At 41.7% G+C, this 22,099-nt stretch overlaps 1 long non-coding RNA gene across 2 annotated transcripts in view; it reads left to right on the forward strand.

The window, feature by feature from the left end:
* The window catches only part of LOC311267414, a 93,900-nt gene that overhangs the window by 25,483 nt on the left and 46,318 nt on the right, over window positions 1–22,099 (forward strand). The window contains exon 3 of one of the 2 annotated variants that reach the window (XR_014623835.1): window positions 4,026–4,536. The exons of the other annotated variant lie outside the window; for it this stretch is intronic. This is a non-coding gene — a long non-coding RNA (uncharacterized lncRNA). Of the gene's footprint in view, window positions 1–4,025; window positions 4,537–22,099 lie in introns of those variants that run through there. 2 annotated transcript variants of the gene reach the window in all.

Genomic DNA, 22,099 nt, shown 5'->3' on the forward strand with positions numbered 1-22,099 from the left:
CGGTGTGTGCGTGCTTGTGTGTGTGTGTGTGTGTGTGTGTGTGTGTGTGTTACACACGGTGCACATTGTTTCACAACTCTTAAATCTGACCTTCTCCACTTTTTACAGCATCAGATATATCGAGTTTGGCCACACAGACAATACTGGGAAGTAAATGCATTGTTTGTTTTCCTCGTTTTTTGTGACCTGTCGATAATTATTATTAAAAAAACATAACAGCAACATCATTATTCTTTAAAGACTATCCACACAAAGGATTAAAAACCTGCTAGTGCGTCCATTTAATTGCTACATTTTTGCTTTTACACAACGTGCTGTACAGCATAACGTAAGTGCAGAATATACATTTTCTGGGACTTGAAGAAGGAAAAGCGCAGATGTAACTAACAACGTTAATGATGACTCTTCTCCATTTTGTCCTAGCGAGCCATGTCAGAGAGCCAGCACACACAGCAACCCTTGAACTGGAACACCACACTGGAATATATCCATTGTTAATGACGTGAATCACAACTGTTTTTTTGCTGCTATATTTCTTTTCATGTCTCAAACGATCTTTGAACGATGACGTGGTCAGTTGTGTGGAGTCAGTGCTGTGATTTTCTCTCCCTTCGCAGAATATTTATCGTTGACGTTGTGTTTAAATGTCACGTGGTTCCGCCGCAATTTATTCTTACCTGTTTGCCCAGAACACCGACACTCATAACAACCTTTCGTGCTGTGTAAAGTTAATTAGCGCTGACATATTCAGTCCATGCAGTCATGAACGTAGTGTTCGTTTCCATTCTTACTTTTAGTGATCTTGACATTGCTCTAAGCAGCAACGCAGACGTGGTCTCTCTCTGGCCTGTGGATCATTGCCTGAATTAAATTACGCTCCTGTCACTGTTTTAGTAGCTCTATTTACAGTTGCCTGTGTCTGTTCACTCGTTGCCATGAACACTACCCAAGAGTTGACGCTGAAAGATCTGTGTGCGAAAGACAAGGACGGACACGCAGAGACAGTGTTGTTCATTCTTGGGCATGCATGCACACAAGTGGATGTCCCTGTCACTTCGTCTTCTTTTTGATTGTCACTGTGATGTCTCAGAGCTGTCCATCAAGGGAACATGGGAGATCAGAAGAGAAACATAGTCCACAGCAATGCCTAAGACCATTGAGATGCCACAGGCTTTTGGCATAATGTTTAATTCAATGTCATCTTGTATATTGGTTTATACAGTCATTTTATGTTTTATCCTAGGTGTTAAAATGGTACGCAAACAAACTAAATCTGGTAAATTATGCATGACAGCAGGATGACTGCCCTGCACATGTGTTTACCGTTGGGGAAATAAAAAGGGCAAAGGATTATCAAATACAAGCCTACAAGGCCCGGAGGGACAAAATAAGATCCTTGTATCATTTATGTGACATGTTACCTTTGCAGAGACAATGTCTGTCAGTGGAAGGAAGATGAAATATACTTAGCATAAACAGTAAATATTTTAAGCACTGGAGCTCCATGCGACTTAACTTTGGCATACTTTTTAAAAATAGCACCATGTCTGCAAACAATGAATAATTCAAAAACATACTTAAAAGCACACATGCATGTTTTAGCAATCGAGGTCTAATGCAAGTTCTCATGCTACATTCTGTGGTTTCGTTGAGAAGTGGTGTATATATAGTATGACTACTCAGAAAGACCATCGTATCATTAGTATAGTTTAAAAAAAGAAAAAATTAGAACTAGATTGATTAGAAATGTTTATTTAGACTTGAAACTTCCAGACTAGCGTTGCTGTCTCGCCCCTTCCACTCAAATGTACACACAGCTTTTTATGCTTCACTAAAAGACAATTCAGTTTTTAATTAATGCCTTCGCTGGCCTGATATATATGTGCTGTTGGTGCAGAACAAAATGACATTCATAAGTTTTGAACGTAATCAAGTAAACGCTGGCCTTAAAGAACCTTCAGACAGACTATTTTGCACCTTAATGGGAGCACTCGTGAGAGAGAGACTCGTTAAAACTTCAGTCTTTTTGAGGACAAATTATCAGTCAGTGTGCAGAGAGGCAGAGGCACAGACCCTTATACTCTTAAATGAAGTTGAGATTACTTTTAGAAAATGTCCTCATGGAGGGGCTTGAGACAGAGCTGTTCAATTTCTTTCTTTCTTGTTTCTTTGTTTCTTTCTTTTTTCTTTCTTTCTTAGTAATCTGACCAACCCATTCGCCAGAATAAATGCTGGCAATGTACATTTCTGCGAACCACGGATGTGTTGAAACTTAACATTTCTTTATGTTGCAGCTTTACGTTTTTTTTTCAATTTTATCTTGTGACAACGCTGTACTTATGCTCTGGTTAGGTTTAGGTAAAAAAAAACCACATGGTTAGGGTTAGGAAAAGATCACGTTTTGGCTGAAAATACCTGTTTTGGTCAGCACAAACACAGTTGGAGATCCAAATGTCGACATGCTGTGGTCGCTCATTAAAAGGGAATGTGAATGCATCAGTGGTATGCAGAAACATTAACTGCCAACATTTTGTCCTGGCGACTGGGCTGAATTTAACCCTTGTCAGAGGAGGAGGACAGATTAATTGGGCTTGCCTTGCATCCAGTAGTTTTCCCGAAGTTTGTTGTCGGTATTTTCTCCACTCACATATTGGACCTGTCAAAGAGCACTGGGACAAAAGAGAGGTGTTGCTGAGGGGGAAATGGATGATGGAGGTAGATTCATACTAGATAATGTTGAAATAGCTCCTGCAAGCTGTTTGTGGTCTTATAGGGATGTATAACCATGTGTACTTTAGCTTGCGGTGTTGCCGGAGGACTGGAGGTTGATGGACAGTGAACATCTCCTTTGAGATTGACAGAGGTGTATGTTCCTCCAGAGGGTTGCATAGAAGGTTTGTGCTTTCCTGTCAGGGCCCTGAACTGTGTTTGTCAGAACTGTCTCTCCTGTTGTAGGAGGGTGAGGAGCACTGTTGACTCCCTTGTCCAAAAAAAAAAAACTCAGTTTCAGAGTCTCGCTTGCACTCTTTGGCAGATGTGATGTAAATCCAGCTTTTTGGGTCTACTCTCCTGCTGTGAGTTACCCGCTCTGAACATATCCCTTTGTGTTTTGTGATTCAGCATGATTTGTACCAGGAACACAAACAAACTTTACTTTCAAAGCTTATAGAGCTCATTTCCACCAGAGACAGACTCTGCATACTCGTCGTCTTTAAGGAGATGGCGGTTGTAGCGTTTCTCCTCTTTCAGACAGGAATGACCTCATTGTCAACATCCATCTGCTGATGTATGACCACTACCTTTCGTTGCAGCCTGTATGGCAATTTGTAAACAGAGGATGAAAGCAATACAAGTACTTCATCTCCTGGTGACAATCGCCTCAGGTCAGTCCCTCGGTTACAGGGACAGTTGATGTTCTTTGGCCTGAGGCAAATACATACTGAAATCCATTTTTCCATGTCCTTGGACCTGCCTCCTGGCTGTCCAGAACTGGCATCTTATCATCATTTGCTCAAAGGAAAAATATTCCAAGGCATGAATAGTCAGCACCAAGCTGCTTGGGTAGCTTGTTGTTCTTTCAATCCCACTGTATGCGTGGCTTGGGTATTTGCCATTTGAAGCAGTACCTGCTGCTGTGCAGCTGGGTGGCTTCCTGTGGAGACTGCATCTGTTCATGTGTATTGTCTCACATTGAGCACAAATGAACAATGAATTCGGACACACACTGTATATCCATGAATTTGTTGAACAAATAGATTCAGGGTTGCATTGCCTGCAGGGGTTTCTTCCAACCAGTCCTCTCCAGCACTTTTTTTTAAAGCTTGGCAGGTGCTTCTGTAACTGTTCTGTATGTATTTTCCAATACAAAACAGATTTAATTCATATTTAAATGGATAAGTCTCTGCTGACCTATTCTCTTCCTGTAGTTCCTCATTCGCAGTTTAATTCCCGCTTATATATGGCTGGTCACGTTCTGGACGGAGCTGTGTTCTCTCTGTAGGTAATTATGCTTCTCTGTTCTTCAGGAAGTGCGAAAGAAATCCGTCACCATCTTGAAGGATATGGCCATTCCCTGAAATTGGATGAAGAGAGGACAAGGAGCACTCTACCAGAGGCTCTCCTCAGAGGAATGATACACAAGAGCATCCATCGCAGAAGTCTTTTACTGAACCGACACATCCCGATATTGGAAAACTATTAGCGACTGGATTTTTGCAGTTCAACTGGAGGCTGCATCTGATGAGACTTATGGCAGAGTGCTCAAAACTAGGGTCATGCCCACTGAAACTACCAGCACAAAACGTGACATAACTGCAGTATCGAGGAAATGTAATGGATCCCAGATACAAACAGAAGTTGCGGCTGCACATAGTGTGTAAGTCACAGAACCCGAGGCAACATGAAAAATGGTACATATGCTCCTTTATGCGATACCCACTCTTTTGGAGGATTATCTGCTTTTGTGCTTTCTGTGTCTGAAAGGTTCATGCAGAACAAGATCTCCTTCCTCTCCCAAACACAAACTACTCTGTAGAGGTCAAGGTACAACATGCATTATAGAACTGCATATGAAAAATTAAAAACTATAGAACCTCATTGGTCAATTAATTAAAACTGTCTTTTATCCCCCCATCTCTCCGGGACTACACTTTGAAACCTCCATGAGTCACCCGCCTGTGACCACAAAGTGACGCTTCATAAATCATAATATGTGATTTAATTAACTATCATCTCAAATCTTTCTCCGCTGTCTGCCTTCCACATCTTACTGTGAACTGTGGGACAGAAGAAGCGACTATTTAGCTCTTTAAGCGTAAGACTTTTGCATAAAACGGTGGGAGATGTGAACTCGTCACAGGGACAGCGAGTAAAGACAGTGTCCTATCTTTCTTCATCTCACGCTCTCTCGCTCTTGTAGCGAAGATGGATGCCGCTCCACCAGCTGCTTCCTAGAGGGCCGATGATGGTTGTTTAATACTCTAATCCACCGGCTAATGCTGATTCTCTTGAGACGAGAGCCTCTTGAGAAATACTAGCAGTGTTATTAGTCATTATTAGCCTGTCATCTTTTCTGTATCTTGTTTTAAAAATCTATTTTTAAATGTTTTATTTTTAGATTTATTTGCTTATTTTTTATTCCTTTACTGCCTTGTGCACTTATCAATTGTCTATAAAATGTCGTCATTCAGAAGTAGATGTTATTCTTTGCAGGGTTATCATGTCATCATATAATTTTTCAGAAACTAAACATATTTCTACCAACCTGCAATGTACTTTAATACATTGTTGTCAGTAAGTATATAATCTAAAGCATCACACTGCAGGATAGAGGCAACGGTTTGTCGTGATGTTGGGGTTCAGTTTTGTTGCTTCCCGTTTAATTTTGTAAGGTTCATCCTCTTGTCTTTGTCTTGTTTGCCTTCCCTTGCCCTGATTAGCTTCACTTGTCCCTGACTAGCCTCCTGTGTATTTAGTCCACGTGTTTTCCCTCTTTCTACGTCCGGTATGTGTGAACAGGAGCTCACAAATGTGTCTCCAATGCCCACAGGACATCCAGCAGGCTTAATATCTGGTTGACTTGTTGATTTGGTTCGGGTGGGTGGGGGCAGGAATGAGCTACAGCCTTTCTCCTCCTCTTTCGACTGGGGCGGCTGTGGCTCAGGAGGCAAAGCAGGTCGTCCGGTAATCAGGAAGATGGCTGGTTCGATTCCCCATCTCCTCCGGCCACACGTCGAAGTATCCTTGAGCAAGATAATGAAGCGTGGTAGTGAAGATAGTGGTGGCACCAGTGTGTGGGTGAATGTGAAGTGTTGTAAAGTGCTTTGAGTGGTCAGTAAACTGAAAAAGCGCTATAGAAATGCAAGTCCATTTACCATTCTCTCCTCCTCGTCTTTGCCGCAGTAGCTTCCTGAACTCAGTCACACGTCCATTTGTATGGAGCGAGCAGAATAAATAGATTATGATCTCATTCAGAATAAATACACACAAGCTTTTCAGTATTTCTAACCATGTCGTCCTTGTTGAGCCACAATGCGAGCAGGCAGTTCAAGATTCAAGATTTGAGTGCAAAAGTAATCCTTGCTGTCTGCACTTCCTAGGCCATTCTCTCACATATTTTATTTTCTTTTACTGTCGTATTTTTCACTGCCAATTTTGACCGCGTCGTTTCCATGTCACGTCTCGGGGGCGTGATCTTGTAACGACCGCAGGACCCAGAAATACAAGACAGAAAGGTATGTAGTGTGAACAGGACAGCGATGTGACGACTTTAAAAGTCGTGTAGTGTGACCGAGGCATATTGGAAACCTGCCACTTCACATTCAGTGTATCTCTGCCTTTCTGATTTGAATATGTGACTTTTGACTTCTCTGTCTCTTTCCTTCTCATCCTCTGAGCTCGTGTCTACTCAGCCTCTGCCTTTACTAGGACGTCTCTCATTTCTTTTCCTTGACCTCCATTTCAAACTTGTTCCTCCTAAAGCATTTTTTAGCAAACTCATCCCGGGTCAGAGTCAGACTGCGAATGTTCAGAGACTGAAAGGGAATGTCTGAGGTTTATGTTTGTTACAACTCGATGGCTGATTAAAGAAAAATAAGATATGGCTGAAAGATAGCAAGCAGTCTTGTTCTCCTCTGTGTGTGTGTGTGTGTGTGTGTGTGTGTGTGTTATTCTGTATCTCAAATAACAAATTGCAGGAGAATCGTTCTCAGCCTCAGCCAATCTCATTGAGACACATTGCTAAAGATGTGTCCTCTTTACACCTCGCCTTGTGGCAGACACAGAAGGTCAGTGCACTTCGGACCGTCTGCCCCATGTCACTAAGCAACTTTTTGTTATTGAGCGTGTTTCACAATAAACTTTTAAATTGCAAAAGAGAGAAGACGGTATGTTCTGAAGAGGTCAAACTCCAGCCACACTTCATGCTATAATAACAAGAACCAAAGAAGTAGATCACATCACTCCAGTTCTCAGATCTTTACACTGGCTTCCTATCAGTCAAAGGATAGATTTCAAAATCCTGTTGTTGGTTTATAAAGCACTGAATGGTTTCGGGGCCAAAATACATTTCTGATCTGCTGCCACGTTATGAACCATCCAGACCTCTGAGGTCGTCAGGTACAGGTCTGCTTTCAGTCCCTAGAGTCTAAACTAAACGCGGAGAAGCAGCGTTCAGTTATTATGCGCCACATATCTGGAACAAACTCCCAGAAAGCTGCAGGTCTGCTCCAACTCTCACCTCTTTTAAATCAAAGCTGAAGACCTTTCTGTTTGCCACTGCTTTTCACTGAAGCAATTTTAAGACTTTGAACTGCACTGTGACTTTTATTTTATTTTAAAACTATTCTATTTTAGCCTACTTTCCCATTTCTTAACTTGTTTTAATGTATTTTAAATGCTGTTAATGTAATTTTTATGCCCCAGTAAAGCACTTTGAGTTGCCTTGTGTCTGAATTGTGCTATACAAATAAACTTGTCTTGCCTGTAATATAAAGAAGAAAACGTTATTGGGCAGACTGTGGCTCAGGAGGTAGAGTAGATGTAGAAGATGGTCACCTGCTCAGTAGCCAACAGACCAGACTGGTTGTGCTGGCAGCTTCCTGGTGTGAATGTGTAACTGTGTGAATGTGATCAGGGCGCTCCTGAAATGAGAGCATCGCTCTGAATAAAAGAGACTAAACTATTTTCAAAACACCCTTGGGTCTCGGTGCTGCATGACCAGAGAAAAGATAATGGCCTGTGGTTTTCACTTGTGCTCAAAAGGTAGAAAACCTACAACAACCAGAATGCACTGCGCCTCACTGGATGAATAAACACTCACGCTGAGGGTTGGTTGTGCGTGGAAACAAAGAAAAGTAAGGTGGCCAGCTGGACAATGGACAGGATAATGGTTCATATCTGATCAGCACTGCCTTGTTTTACAGTTTGAGCGGAGTTTGTTTTTTTGGCCGCCATATTCACAATATAGGAACAATATGGTGGCCAAGTCGGGTTAACGATTTTTCTCTACTGCAGCTAAACAGTATGCAAAAATATGTTTCTGAAAACAGTTTAGTTGAGGAATAGTCAGTGTACTGTAGTAACAGGATCTTGGTTTACACTTCTCCAGTACTGCCAAGTGTGGACGGTTTCCATTTACACTCTGGGTTCAAATCATTTGGAGGGTTTTTGCCAAAATGGAGAGAAATTCACCACTGTTCATTTGCATATACTACCAACACTGTAGCTACTTGAAAATTGTCAAAGTCCCCGTTTAAGTACACTTGTACATAAGTGGCTCGGTAATTCAGTAAATGCATGTAGTTACTTTACTCCTCTGATTCCATTAGCAGAAACTCCTCTGCAGGTCAGTGCGCTGACATTTGTATAATTACTTGAGTCACTGATGATGAGTCTGTATTTAGCTAAAACTTACAGCTGCATCAATCTGCATCCGCAACTGCAGAGCTGCACACCGACTACATCGGGGTCTGCTTGTACTCATAGAGCTGGGGTTATAACGTGTAACATTTTCTCTATTTCACACTGGCTGTGCCCTTTAATGGACTCTACAGAGCCGATAGAAGCACAGCCTGCCATGACACTCGCATAATATCTCCATGATGACTTGTGCCTTGTGTGTCACAGACAGCCATACGCCAAGCCGTTATTGACTACAGTAAATGGGGGAATCGAGCCAGCAACACCCCACTGCACCCTTTCACACAGTGGAAATTGCCTGTGTGTGTGTGTGTGTGTGTGTGTGTGTGTGTTTCACAGTGTAAACTCGGAAAGGCACACACAAAAACACAAAAAACCATTTCAGATGGAACAGGCTCGGGGCAAGCCCAGGGAGGAACGACAGACCAGCAGTGAACAACAGACCCATCCTTACCACCAAGGGAAGGTAGTGGAGGCAGTGACAGTGAAAGGTGGGCAAGTGGTGACTTCACACAACCCCGCTCACGACATCAAATCCCTGAGAGACAAGACTGCACTGAAGGGCAGGGCACAGACCAGGACATTTTGACTGGCCGGCTCATTTTGCCCTCAAAGTGGAGATCACAGCTGCGTTTCAACAGGTAGATAACATTTAGATAGAACTCTTACAGTACATTCTTAGATAGCGACGCACTGAAGGGCTGATATGCACTGTTTTCACAGAATACAGGTTTGACTGGTTGTTCAAATTTGCCATTTTGAGAAATATGTTTATGTGCTGAGTGCTGAGTGCCAGATGAGAAGACTGGTACCGCTCTCATATCTTTCTGTTAAATACGCGGCTGGCACCAGCTTAGCTTAGATTCCACAAAGACTGAAGACAAGTCTAAACTATTTCCGTCGGTAGTAAAATCTTCAATTAAATATGTCGCAAAGCAGCAGGAAGCTTGTAAACTCAGCCTGCCAGGCCCCCCGCTGAAGGCACCCTCTCACTGCAAAGCGACCACTAGGCAGACATATTGGAATCCTTATTTTACATGTTACTCACACTTTACTCCAAAAAAGCTGCTGTCGTGAGCCGAGCAGTATAGAAAGAAGGCAGGGGAAATCAGTCTGATAGGGACTTTTTGAGTTGAGTTGTGCAGCTTTTTTCTTTCATTGAAGGTGTATTTTGTAGGAAATGGCCAGAATTCAAAGGTAGCTCCAAAACTACACGCTTACTGCTGCTCACTATATTGCAATTGCTACTCTTTGCTGTCGCTGTCTTTGGCTGTAGCGACTCGTTGCCATTTGCAGGTTGCTCAGTGAGAGCTACTTGCTAATGGTCAACCGGTCTCCCAGTGAATATGGCGGGACACCAGACTGTGACTGACAGATGCCAGTTTGAAGACAGAGGTCATTTACAGCGGCTCTGATTAGGACTATGACCCCGGGGACGAGAAGAAAAAGCAGGTTTGAATGAAGCGGTCGATGAGCTGGTTAGCATGCCAATTTCAATATGCATCTCTGCAACACAGAAAACAAACATCTTTGACATAACATCAGTACTGCTGTGTTTTCACACTCTATCTTTTAAACTATAATTCTGACATTATCTTTCAAATTGCCCCTTTAAAGCAGACCTGGGGTTCACCTGCAGCCCATCCCTCCAGCCATTACAATGCACAGCTACTACCTCTGAGCACAGTGCTCGGTGCCTATAGTTTCGCTCACAAAGAGCAGGTCACGTCAGATGTTGTAAATTAATAAAATAATGGATATAAAAACATATCTCTATTGTTTTTTTCTGCAAAATGTACTCTGCACCAGATTACTGCTTAAAATTTCATGATTTTATTTTTCCTAAAACTACACAAGTGTCCTTGGTTGTGGACTGGCTGCTATTTTTAACAACTCACTTAGATGTAGTCCCTTAGCAACTAACAGCCTGTGAAGCTTCGAGGTACTTGTGTTGAAAGTTTATTTCTTCGGATGTGCTCTGCTGTTAATTATCCACCCCTAAAATATAATGCTATATTTCTATGCAAATTATCTGGATTTTATTTTAAGTTGCCTTGTCCCTCTGTTGTATCACGACAGAGGTTGATTCCGGTTAATTGGCTTTGCAGCTGAGTCTTTAGGTGTTTTAATTTCAAACAGAAAGTCACAGCCTTATCATAATTTTGCTTTTACCCTTGAACTGAGTGTTCAGTGTTTGGTCTTGGGAGATTAAAGTGTGTTATAACACATTGTGTTAAAATCTAGATTTCAAGAGCACATTGAAACACTCGTACTGTTTGCCCTCACATTTTTACAGGTGCTAAACATTTACTGCTGTATTTGCTAACTCAAGTACTTCTTTTCCACAGTTTTCCTACAGTGATGTGTTGAAATGTTGAGATAATCTGTGCTCCTCAACCATAAATATTAGTCCTCCTAAAACCAGCTCCAAAACCTGTCACCATTATCTCCCGAGAGAAATAACAGCATCTGGTTCCTCAAGCCTGTTTTTAAGGGCCAAGTGAAAGCAGAAATTCACCAAACTCTGTGCAAAAGAATTACAAATAAAAACACATTAAACAACTTATCTCCAACATGACATGCTTCAACACTTTTGAGCTATCTTTCTTTCAGTTTTCAGAATCAGAATTCACATTACAATCCTCTTTTTCCCAGAAAATACTATTTACACAATATACCTGCTCTTCTCATCTCATCTCATCTTCTTAACTGCTTTTTCCGTGAGGGTCGCGGGGATGTTGCCGCTTTATCCCCCCCTTTCGGGGGGTTGCGGGGGTTATTGGAGCCAATCCCAGTTTTTCATATGGGCGAAGGCCAGGGTATATCCCTGGACAAGCTGCCAGCTCATCTCAGGGCCCTTTCTGACGGCAGAGGCTGCCACACAAGGTACCAACTGCACGTCAGGAGCAATTTCGGGGTTCAGTATCTTGCTCAAGGATACTTCGGCACGTTTCCACCCAGGGGAGCCGGGGTTCAAGCCAGCGACCTTCTGGTTGCTAGTCACCTGCTCTGCCCACTGAGCTACAGCCGCCCCTATATACCTGCTCTTAGTGGAAACAAAAATGCAAGAAAAATATATATTACCACAAATGTAGAACATAGCAGACATAGCAAATAAAGTCTCACATCTGAACCCATCGATGGGAGAAAATGTTGAACATCCAAATTGCTTACATCTGTTAATATTAATAGATAATGTGGTTGAGATATGCAATTGTTCTCTAAAACTGTGTTATTTGAGAACAAACAGAAACCCAGCATACATTACTAAGTCTCAAGTCTAATTTGTCTTTTAGCCCCTCTTAAAATACCCAAGTGGGCCATTTCTGTAGTTCACTGAATTCTATTAGATATTCTGATGGACTGGCTGAACATGTCTCCAGCAAGAAGCACGACCAAAGGTTCCTCTCACTCTTTACTTTTAATTATTGGTGTTCACAAACGCTGAGCTAGAGACATTTTTAACCTTCTTTAGAGATAAGGGTAATGGCATGCAGTCTGCGATTCCCTCCCTACATCATTTACTGAGGGTTCATGCCCCTTTCAAATACATTTAGTCCCTTCAGGCAGATTATTCCTAAATATGATACCATCTTCTTTTTGCTCCTTTGATAGTTTACTGACCAAATTCATCATTGGGAATGTATAAAGACTCTTCAGATAAAGGCCTGCTCTCTGGTTTGAACAGGTCCTCGTGCTCTGGTTGTGTTGTGAATATTTAAAGACTTATAGCCACAGTGAGAAAACCAAAGTAATGACTCTTCTGATCTCACCAACTATGGTCTATTTTGAAATGGCATCTTTGAAAGAGATTGTCTCCTAACTGCTACCCTATATGAGTTTTTAAAATAAATTTGACAAGACAGAACCTGCTCTTGTTAGGGTTGAAAACGACATCTTGTTGAACACGGATTGTGAACAAAGGTCGAGGATGGTCCTTGACCTTTATACATGCATTATCCTCTGAGAAATTAAGGAAAATGTAGGAAAACAGCCTAAGATTTTAAAGAAAGTGAGAAAAAAGAAATCCTCGATTCATGCTGTTCTCCGGATCCACACCAAAGGTTTATGGGGTCTATTCTGGGCTTAGACCCATCCTCAAGCCAACTTTTTGGGCAATCTGTTCAGTAGTTTTTGTTTAATCCTGCTGACAAACCAACTAAACAACAAACAAACAAACATGGGTGAAAACATAATCTCCTTGGTGGAGGTAATGAAGTGCGATCAAAAACTGAACGAACTGAACTAAACAGGATACAAATTGATGGTGTTGACACATCATGGTGTTTGATGTGTAGCACGCAAAACAGCTCTTGTAATGAAGACGAAATATTGTGATCAAGTAGCATTTTTCATCCCAACACATTTGGACTAAAAAAAACAATTTCAAATCCAAGCAGAGCCCAGACACTAGAAGTTGGCGTACTTGAATTCTCCCTAATGGTTCCATCTTGTGCAAACGTGCTTCATCAAAACACCGTCAATGTAAGCTTTGTAGTTTGCAACACAGACCGTCGTCTTGGAACCCATTTGTGATGCTCAAGCTGTTTGACGATTTTCTGGAACAATTAAGGAGTGTAAAAATAAGCTTTGGAGATATCTCCGCTATCTGGATGGCGATGTCTTTTGTTCATTGTGGTCAGTGGTAAATACAGGAAGTGATTAGACTTTCCAATGATAATTTAACTTGGCGTGTCAGATGGTTTGATACACAGAACCATCTGGGAAGTCGTCCTTGGAAAACATTTTGAGGACGAGCAGGCACCTCTAAAAAGTACTTGGCAGGTGATTAGATGAACCATCTGTCCATCACCATCAATCATAGGCTAATTTCAACCGGTCAGATCAATGACATAGCATGACAACTATGACATAGCAAGAGAGTGCTACTAGTGGAGCCATGTTGGAAAGTCAAAGTCTTACAGAAGTCAGCCGGAAGAAGAGTGTAGACCATTTTTCCATTGAGAAAAGCCTTCAGTATCTTCTTTGCTCTTCCTTCAAGTGAAGAAATACTACAGCAGCATCTACCCTAACCTCTTTAGGAGCTGCCATTCTTGTTTTCAAATGAACAACCGCTTCTCTGCTGGTCGTAACACCTTTATTACACCTGTCAGTAGATCCTCAGAGGACTCTGATTGGTCAAAGCCACTGTGGTTCGGTCACAAGCGCCTGAACCCTGGCAAGATGGATTCATGTGATCCTGCAAATCTTCTTGCCTCGCAAGGCAAATGATAATTAGTTGGTCTAATGCCAAATAACTGATGATCACGTGTTTCCGTGACCTTTGAGTTATGGCTTTCATAAAATAATAGTTAATAGTGTGATGCTGTCATGGAGCCTCAAGTGTCTTATTTTATGTTTAACAACTTTAACAATTCGTCCACAGGCTTGTATAGGGAATCAAGAGAGACAGGGAAGGTCTCATTTATAACATCACATTAAAATCTGCCAATAAAAAGTGATTAATACATGTAAATTCCTACAAACTGTAACATCGAGCCCCTTCAAAGTGGGAGCCGTTGCTTCACATCCCTGTGTGCTTATTTTAACCAAGCCAGGGGCCAGATCAGAAAACACTCATATGAATCATTTTTTCATTGGCCATACACGTTTTGGAAAGCACTTGCATGCCAACAGGAAGCATCAGATCACCAAAACATTCAAATGGCTCATTTTAAGTGGCAGTGACAACCTGTTTTGTTATTTAGCTTGGGGGACTCTCTTCCCACGGGATGATAATGTCTCTACAGCTGTGTGTTTGTTTATTGATATTTAGACGCTGTGCTTTCTTTTGGAAAGAAATTCACAAAGTACAGTTTCCAAAATCAGCAATCATCATTTTCTGTGGCTGATCTCACAAGCACAACAGGATTGAAGTGCTTCTTAAAGGAGTCATTTCAATTTCACTTTTGTTGGGAGAGATGGTTTGGAAACATATGGAGCACATGAATGGACAATGGACAGATGGATTATGATGCAAAGGAAGTCTGAACAGAAATAATGGATGCTTTGATACCACTGAACCAAGTTTGGTAATGACCGTCTTCCCATTAAGTTCTCCCTCTCAACTCATTGATTACAGCAGCTTGATCAGAGAATATAGCGCTCTTACTGTACCTAACCTTCCAACATTAGTTTTGCACATGAAGGGCTCCGCAGGCAAGCAATAATATATAGTATGCAAAGTCTGGTTAAACTTTGAAAATACGGCTTGCTTGTGATGGCCAGAACTCAAAAATGGACTCATAAGCACAAGGATCAAGTGTATTCCAAAAGCCTTAAAGTTCACTTTATAGCTTGAAGTTCACACGGACGTGGCGGTACAGAGAGCAGGCGAGGGCAGGATACAAAAAACAGTCCGAAGCTACAAACTTAGACTGATCAGGCAAAAATCTAAGTCCAAACAGGCTGTGGTCACACACTGGAAAACAACTAGGAACAATGATTGCTGGTATGATTGCATGAATGTATGATTCAGCCATCCCAATCACCCCCTGACTCTGACTTTTTTTGAGAAGGGATATTCAAGAACTGACGCTATTGGGGCAGCAACAGTACAAACTTAGAAATGGAGGGTCACTGACCAGGCTGCTGTATGACACATCGGGAGTTAGAACAAGCTGCTTTGTTAGATGATACTGTAAATAAAGTCTGTGGATTATCCTGAATAACTAGGAAACTGTTTTTTAAAGACACACATTCGTCGATTATTTCCACACACAAACCTTCTTGCATGCCTAGACACCTCTAGAGGTGAGAGTTTTCATTTCCTGTGCTATGTTTTTAATGCACACAGTCACCATTTCTTGTTTTCTTCCTTTGGCTCACATCAAAATGTAGCACTTAAATTATGCTGCCCTGGCTGCAAACAGTCTAACCTGGCAAAGGGAAAGTCAAAGGTCAAAACCAAAAAGCAATTTCAACCTGCCCTGTCAACATAATATCATTCCCCCCCTTGGGTTACACATCCTCACACACCTGGCATCAGTGATGCTGTTGTAGGATGCGAGAGTCTAAAAGAAAATACAGCGTGAATGCCAGAAATCTCATCATCTGGAAAGTAGTTTTGAATCATTTTGATTAAGGTAGATTGTATTAGAGATATAAAATAGATGGGATAAATATACTGCAGCCATTTTGTCTTTCAGACAGTAGGAATCAGACCAGTGTCTATTTATATCATCTCTATTTTTAGCTACAATGGTGCCTCAGAAATTGACACGTTGAAAAGCTCTGCACGTGACGGACTTAGCCTCTGAAGTTCCCCGTCGCTACTTTTTTTGTGTGCATCTTTCATTTTTCTTTTGTCCATCCTTTTTCTCCTCTCTCTCCCTTACACTATCCCTGACTCATTTTCTTCCCCCATTCTTCATTTACCTGCCCTCTCATTCAAATCCTTCTCCCTCTCGCTCCATCCGTCCCCCTCCCCTCCTCTCCATTCAGTCGTGAAGCTCTGACTACACAGTCACGTTTTGCTTCATACTTTCACAAACCCCCGAAGGCAAGCCATTTCAGGATATTTCACAGCAGAGCAACACACCGACTCTGTCACTCTCATGGACGCGAGCACACAAGCCAGCTCGCAGACACGCAACATACCCCAACACACACACACACACACACACAGATATACTGGCTTCTTCCTGCTTCACACGTGTGTCCTTAACCTGCCACGACTGATATGGTTCTACCGCACCGAGACGTTTTTTTGTGTGCCGTTTGCAAATAAGCCGAGCGTCAACATACGCAAGCAAGGATGGGATTTGCTGGAGGCAGGAAACAACGCAATTCATATATAGATTCATAAATGTATGAATGCAGCGGAGCTAAAAATACCCCCTCCCCGCACACACACCACCCCCCCCACTCCCACTCTCCGCGGCCAAAATCATTCAGCTCATGCTTCTGCTTTGCTCTCTGAGGAGATGTGCTAAAAATAGAGGTGTTTCCCGTGCACGTTCCAGAATTATTTCCCTCAGTCTCTAACCCTCTCCTCCCCCTCCCTCCCTCGCCGTCTCTCGCTCTCGCACGCACTCTCCCTTTCTCTTGCAGTCCTCTGCCAGCCGGATACACATACACAACTCACAGCCATTTAAATTGGCTCCTTTAATTTATTCTGCTGCATGGGCAGGGAGTCATGTTCCTTATCTACACACACGCACACACACACACACACACACACAAATAAAATCAATTCAATTTTCCCATTTGTTAATAGCTATTTGTGTTCCAACAGCAATGGCTCAAAAACATATACAGTATTTAGAGGTTTGTTCGTTTGTGAGATTGGAAAAACAGAAGACCTAACTTTTCAGAATAGAGTGCAATATCGACCCTCTCTCCTAGGATTCTGCTTGTGTACAAACAAATTAGTTTTACCGCTCACGTTTTGAAGCCAGTGTTACCCACAGAGCAGTCGTGTGCCTGTGGTGGCGGTGGTGGTGATGGTGTTTGGCAAAGCGTCTGTATTTGCCAACTTGAAAATGAATACTCTACTTTTTCAGAATCGCTTAAAAAGTTTGCCTGCGCGGCGTTGGCTTTAATTGTCCACCTTAATGCACACACGCTGGCTTGCCTCACCTTTTCTTTTTCTCTCTCCCACTATGTGTCTGCTCTGTTGACTTCAGCAGGATGTTTTATCAAGTTTTCCAGCCCTGATTCCATTTTCACAGCAGCAGGTGGGCGACGTGTGGAGGAAGCTAGTCATTAAGGACGTGGCCTTTTCAAACAATCGAAAGCAACGTGGCACCGAAAGACATGGGAAACAACCAGGTGCACGTGCTTATACAAAAAAAATGGCATAAGCAAGCCTACATTAAGTAGAAGAGGGATGCAGGAGCATATCTCTCTGTCTCTGTGTTTCTCCTCAGAGCCTGTGTGAATGTTAGTAGATGGGAGGGGTAGATCGAGGGCAGATTGACCACTACTTCATTACTTGTGGGTGGTGTCACTCTCTCAGATGGATAAAAATGTAGAAAGTAGAAAGTTAAAAAATGCCAAGGTGGGCTGCCAAATATTCCTGGGCAGCCCGCCCAAGTAAAGTATATGTGTTGAAAACACTGGAGATAAATGCAGTGCCAGGTTTATGTCGAGTCATGTCCTTATTTTCATTTTTAAAAAGTGCTATGCGTTTGCACCATGACAGATTTGTTTCCATTTTTTCGATGTGATACAGTATCTTGTAAAAAAAATAAGGCTACTTCCTTTTACAACATCTATACATACAGCAACAAAAGAAATAAGCAGATCAAAATCATACTGCGAGATAACTTAAACAGGCAGGCAACAAACAGTCACTTCTGGGTAGAGAACTGGTGGCTGATTTGCGTTGCAGAGATGTGTAAAATCTACAAACTTTTGTTTATTTCTTTGGTCATTTTCAGCTGTAACTGTAATGTTTAAAGAAAAATGGTAAAACACAATCGTCTGGGCTATCAGCTTATTTCATGCACCGTGTTGCTCGTCTTTGATAAACCAAATCCAGCATGGACATCTTACCGACCGTCGGACTGGCTGCTAGTTTTGGGTAAACTCAAGGTGTCATCTTCTTACATCTGTGGCCCCGACAGGTAAATGAGGTCTCCAACCTTATGTTAGTGTAAGTTTTGTTATTGGATGAAAGCATCAAACATGATGCAAAACAAAAATTAAACTGTGTGAAGTTACTTGTCTTGGAGGTGGACATGGTGGTTTGAAAGGGGAGTGCGGTGTGTCTCGTTTGTTTGGAATCCATTTATTTAAAAACAGGGTTGCACTGTCACGTTGAGTATCTACTGTAGATAAAATCAACAGTAACATAGTTGAAAGCCTCCAACAGATAACATAACGTCTGTGATTTTTACTATAGTAGGATTCAACATCTGTCTTATAGACCCTACAGATTTAACCAATGACAATTCAAGATAACTGAGAGCAGTTTTACAGCCCGTACATCGAAGTGCAGCACAAAAACAACCCTTTCATTCTATTTGCACTCACAATCTTTATTTAATTAGAAACTGATTTCCTACGACTGGGGCTAATTAGAGAGTCATCTACTGCAGCTGTGTCTGTGTGTCTAAAAAAGATGTGTTAAACTAATTCAGCAGGAGACATCAAATGGATGCGTGAGGAAAGACAAGAAAAAGGAATGGAAAGACATAAAAACACAGCCCATAAAAAATTACAGGCAACAGGAGTGCTGGATCCATAGTGCATTACAGCCCAGTGAGAGTCAATCTTAAACTTAATGGCCAGAAAGCCACAGCTTCAGCCTTTCTAAGGTGGTGTAAAACACTCACTTTTTGTCGAGGGTTATTATTACTGCTCTCTTCTCCTTCCGAAGAAGCTTTTATTTCTATATTTCAACCAAATCGCTGCAGATTTCCTGCATTTTTTATTTTTTGTCATGTGCTCAACCTTTTTTTTCCGCTGTCATGTTGATTTCTATTCGGTAGGTTAATTAAATTCTCTCTTTCCCACCAACCAACCACCCTCTAATATATATATGGAAATTTGCAGCTTCATAGACCCACATATTTTTCCGTGAAAAACTGACCCCAGTAAATTGCATGAACCTCAAATCCAACAAACCAGCAGAATGTGCACTCACCCAAACTCATCCTATCTCCTTGTATGATCCCCTAAATGCATAAGCAATAAGGAGAGATGTGCACTCAACTGATTACTCTCTAAATGTACTACACAGTAGTCTAGTTTTCTCATGATCACATGCTTTTTCACTGTAGCCTCGCAGAGAATATCCGTGCTGACCTGTACTACTGTGGTCCATTCGGTAATGATCTCCTTCCTCAGCCAAGCCTTGTCTTAACTGATTGGCTCAATACTCATGTGGTCAGGCTGGCGAAGAGAGAGAGAAAGAGTTGTTTTTGAATGTCTTAATATGTGCAGCTCTCTTTAACATTTGTAGCTCGTGACCTAATGGTTTGGACTTTTTTCTTTTTTCTTCTTTTCTTGTTCCTAACTTCATCTCACAGATATCAAGCTCACTCCTAACTGATTTGCCGTCCTACGTCTCTATCATAGAGACTGTCCTCCCAAGAACAACAACAACATCAGTCGTTTCGGCAAGTGCCCTAAAATGACATATTGGGGTACTTCGCGTTCAAGTGACAAAGCCCTCCAGTCAAGGGCAGATGTTTCATTTCACTGTTGGGGCAGGGGAAATAAAGAGAATCATTTCTCAAGAGCACATCCTGAAGGGGACATCAAAGATGCCACCAAGGGCACTGTGGTATTACATTTATTTAGAGGAAACACTGATGACCACTTTTGTTCTATACTGGATAATTGAAGAGGTAAATAAGCAAGTTAAGAGACGCTGCTGCGAGGCACCAATACTGTGGACACACAAGATTTGAACTGTGTGGTAATGGGCCGAACAAAATGCAGTCTGGTTTTAACTGTAAATGTGTTTTACTCAATTAGAAGTAAATAAAAATGTCTGACACATCTTTTGTTGCAAGCTAACTTTTAAAAGGAGCTACTTGCTAGAAGTCAGCCGCCACCAGCAACACACTGCCAGAGGCTGCTCCACAGGCAGTCGTATGTGTGTGTGAAGGTGCAGGTTGTTACAGTGGACCAGACCCCTGTGAGGCCTATGAAGCAGGCTCGCAATCTTCACAAACTTGAAAATGCATGCATCTATAATAGCACAACTGTTTTCAATGCATAATATTATATAGTTTGAAATTCTATGTTTACAGTGATATAGGCTGTACAAGGTGGAACTTTTCCAGCATGTCACCTCTGTCATTTATGCGTATGCCTCTAGTGGCCGTGCTAATTATGACAGGAGCATAGTAAGAAGTGAGGTGATATACAGAGTTAAAGAGTGTCAGTGTAGGGAGTAGAGGTCTTGAAAATTCTTGATTCTGCATTTTCAGAGTATAAAGGAAGCTCAAATTCAGCTGACTGTTTGTATTAATTGATGGAAAAGCAGTAATATAGAAAACTGAGGATGCGATGCATTGAGATCTATCAAGAGTCTTGCGTTCAAATCATGTGGTCAGTGTAAATTCACACCTCTTTGCAGGGCTGAGATCAGGTTGTAAGGATGAGTCAATAAAGCATTGGACTTTAACTAGATCGCTGTTTGTTTTCCCTTTCAAACCAATAGTCCCCAATGTTTCTCTAACACGACAAATAATGTCATCCTGCCAATAAGGGCAGCAGAAAATGCTGCCATGTGTCATCCCAAAGGAATGGGACAAATAATGTATTTTGCTATTCCATTAGGAGAAAAATTGTTGTCATCAGAGCCGTATTTAGTGTAAATTAGGTGGAACTGCAAACTGAACATTTCCTGCTGCTGCTGTCTAAAATATAAAAGCTTTCCACCTGCAAACTAGCAGGCGGCTATTATGTGAATCAGCTATGGGAAATGCAATTTATCTGTCACTGAGATTAGCAGGCATTGTTCGGGGAGCTATTTTCAATAAAAAAAAAAGGTCTATTCAATATGGTGACTATTTTGTCAGTGGATCCATGTAAATAATGTAGGGGGGATACTAACAAAGGCAGCAGCCACAATGAACTGCTACATCACTGCATCACTGCTGTTTGTGTGAACCAGTGCACCTCAGCACCCTTAAACAATGTATTTCACGCTGAGGTGCTGGAAAACCATTTCCCTGTGCTATCCACAGCCCCAAATGTGGCTGTACTACTGAGCCAGTATTACATATAGATAACATAAATCATAGCTCTTGTCCGACGTTAAAGTTAGAGACACAAATTTATGAAACATACAGTTAATTTTCTTTCCATTTCACCTCAAAATTTTACCAGAAATGTTGGTGTAAGCACAAAAGGACAAAAAAGACTCATCTAATACATCTTATAATACCATTAATGTACAAACACCTAGTACTGTTTCGTCATAAAACCCTTTTTTGTGTCAGTTTTCCTCATGGTTTCCTTACGCTGTAACTTTAGAGGAGCTAGCCTGTATGAAGAGCCTGGGAGAGACAAGTTGCTGCCAGTGCCCTTTAAGTGTGTTAAGGCATGTTTGCTACTGGTAGCAAAGCAGCAACACGGTCACCTGACAACAGTGTTAGCTTGGACCTAATGGAAAGTCTGTGTCGTTGCGAAGCTGATGCCCATGAGAAGAAATTAGGTGTTGTGAACGACCGGGGTTGCATGAGCAGAAAATGGGACTTGATGTGTTTTACATCGACATATATTCTGCCCGGTGCACCTTAGGTGGTCACTGAGTTTGTCCAAGATGTTAATATGGGGCCTCTTGACTAAAAGCTTCACCAAGGTGCACTTTGCACGAGTTATCATCTTAGACTATGACCATGTAGCAGCCACTGTGATGGTACATTTGTCACTGTTACTACTGCTGGTAAGTATAATAGCAGCAGAATATTAGTATTATATTTTACATGGAATGTATGCATTCATAAAATAAAGTCATTTTACAAGTTAAATCACTCCTTGTTGAAATCCTCTTTCTTCCTACCATGCAGTAATCGCAGATATGTTGTAAACTGAAACGGTGCTCCCTTTATGTATGAAAATAGATTCATTTCAAGCGATTTAACCCTCACGACCCACATACTTCTATGCGTCCTTCATGTTGGCATGGATGTTAACAATACAGCCACTTGAGGCCCCTGCTCCGGGTCAAATTGCTCTAGCTTGGTCCTCCACTTTTCCTTAACCACCGTCCAACTCA

This window comes from Pagrus pagrus (genome assembly GCF_965226575.1).
Source record: "Pagrus pagrus genome assembly, chromosome: 2".
NCBI classification, from domain to species: Eukaryota; Metazoa; Chordata; class Actinopteri; order Spariformes; family Sparidae; genus Pagrus; species Pagrus pagrus.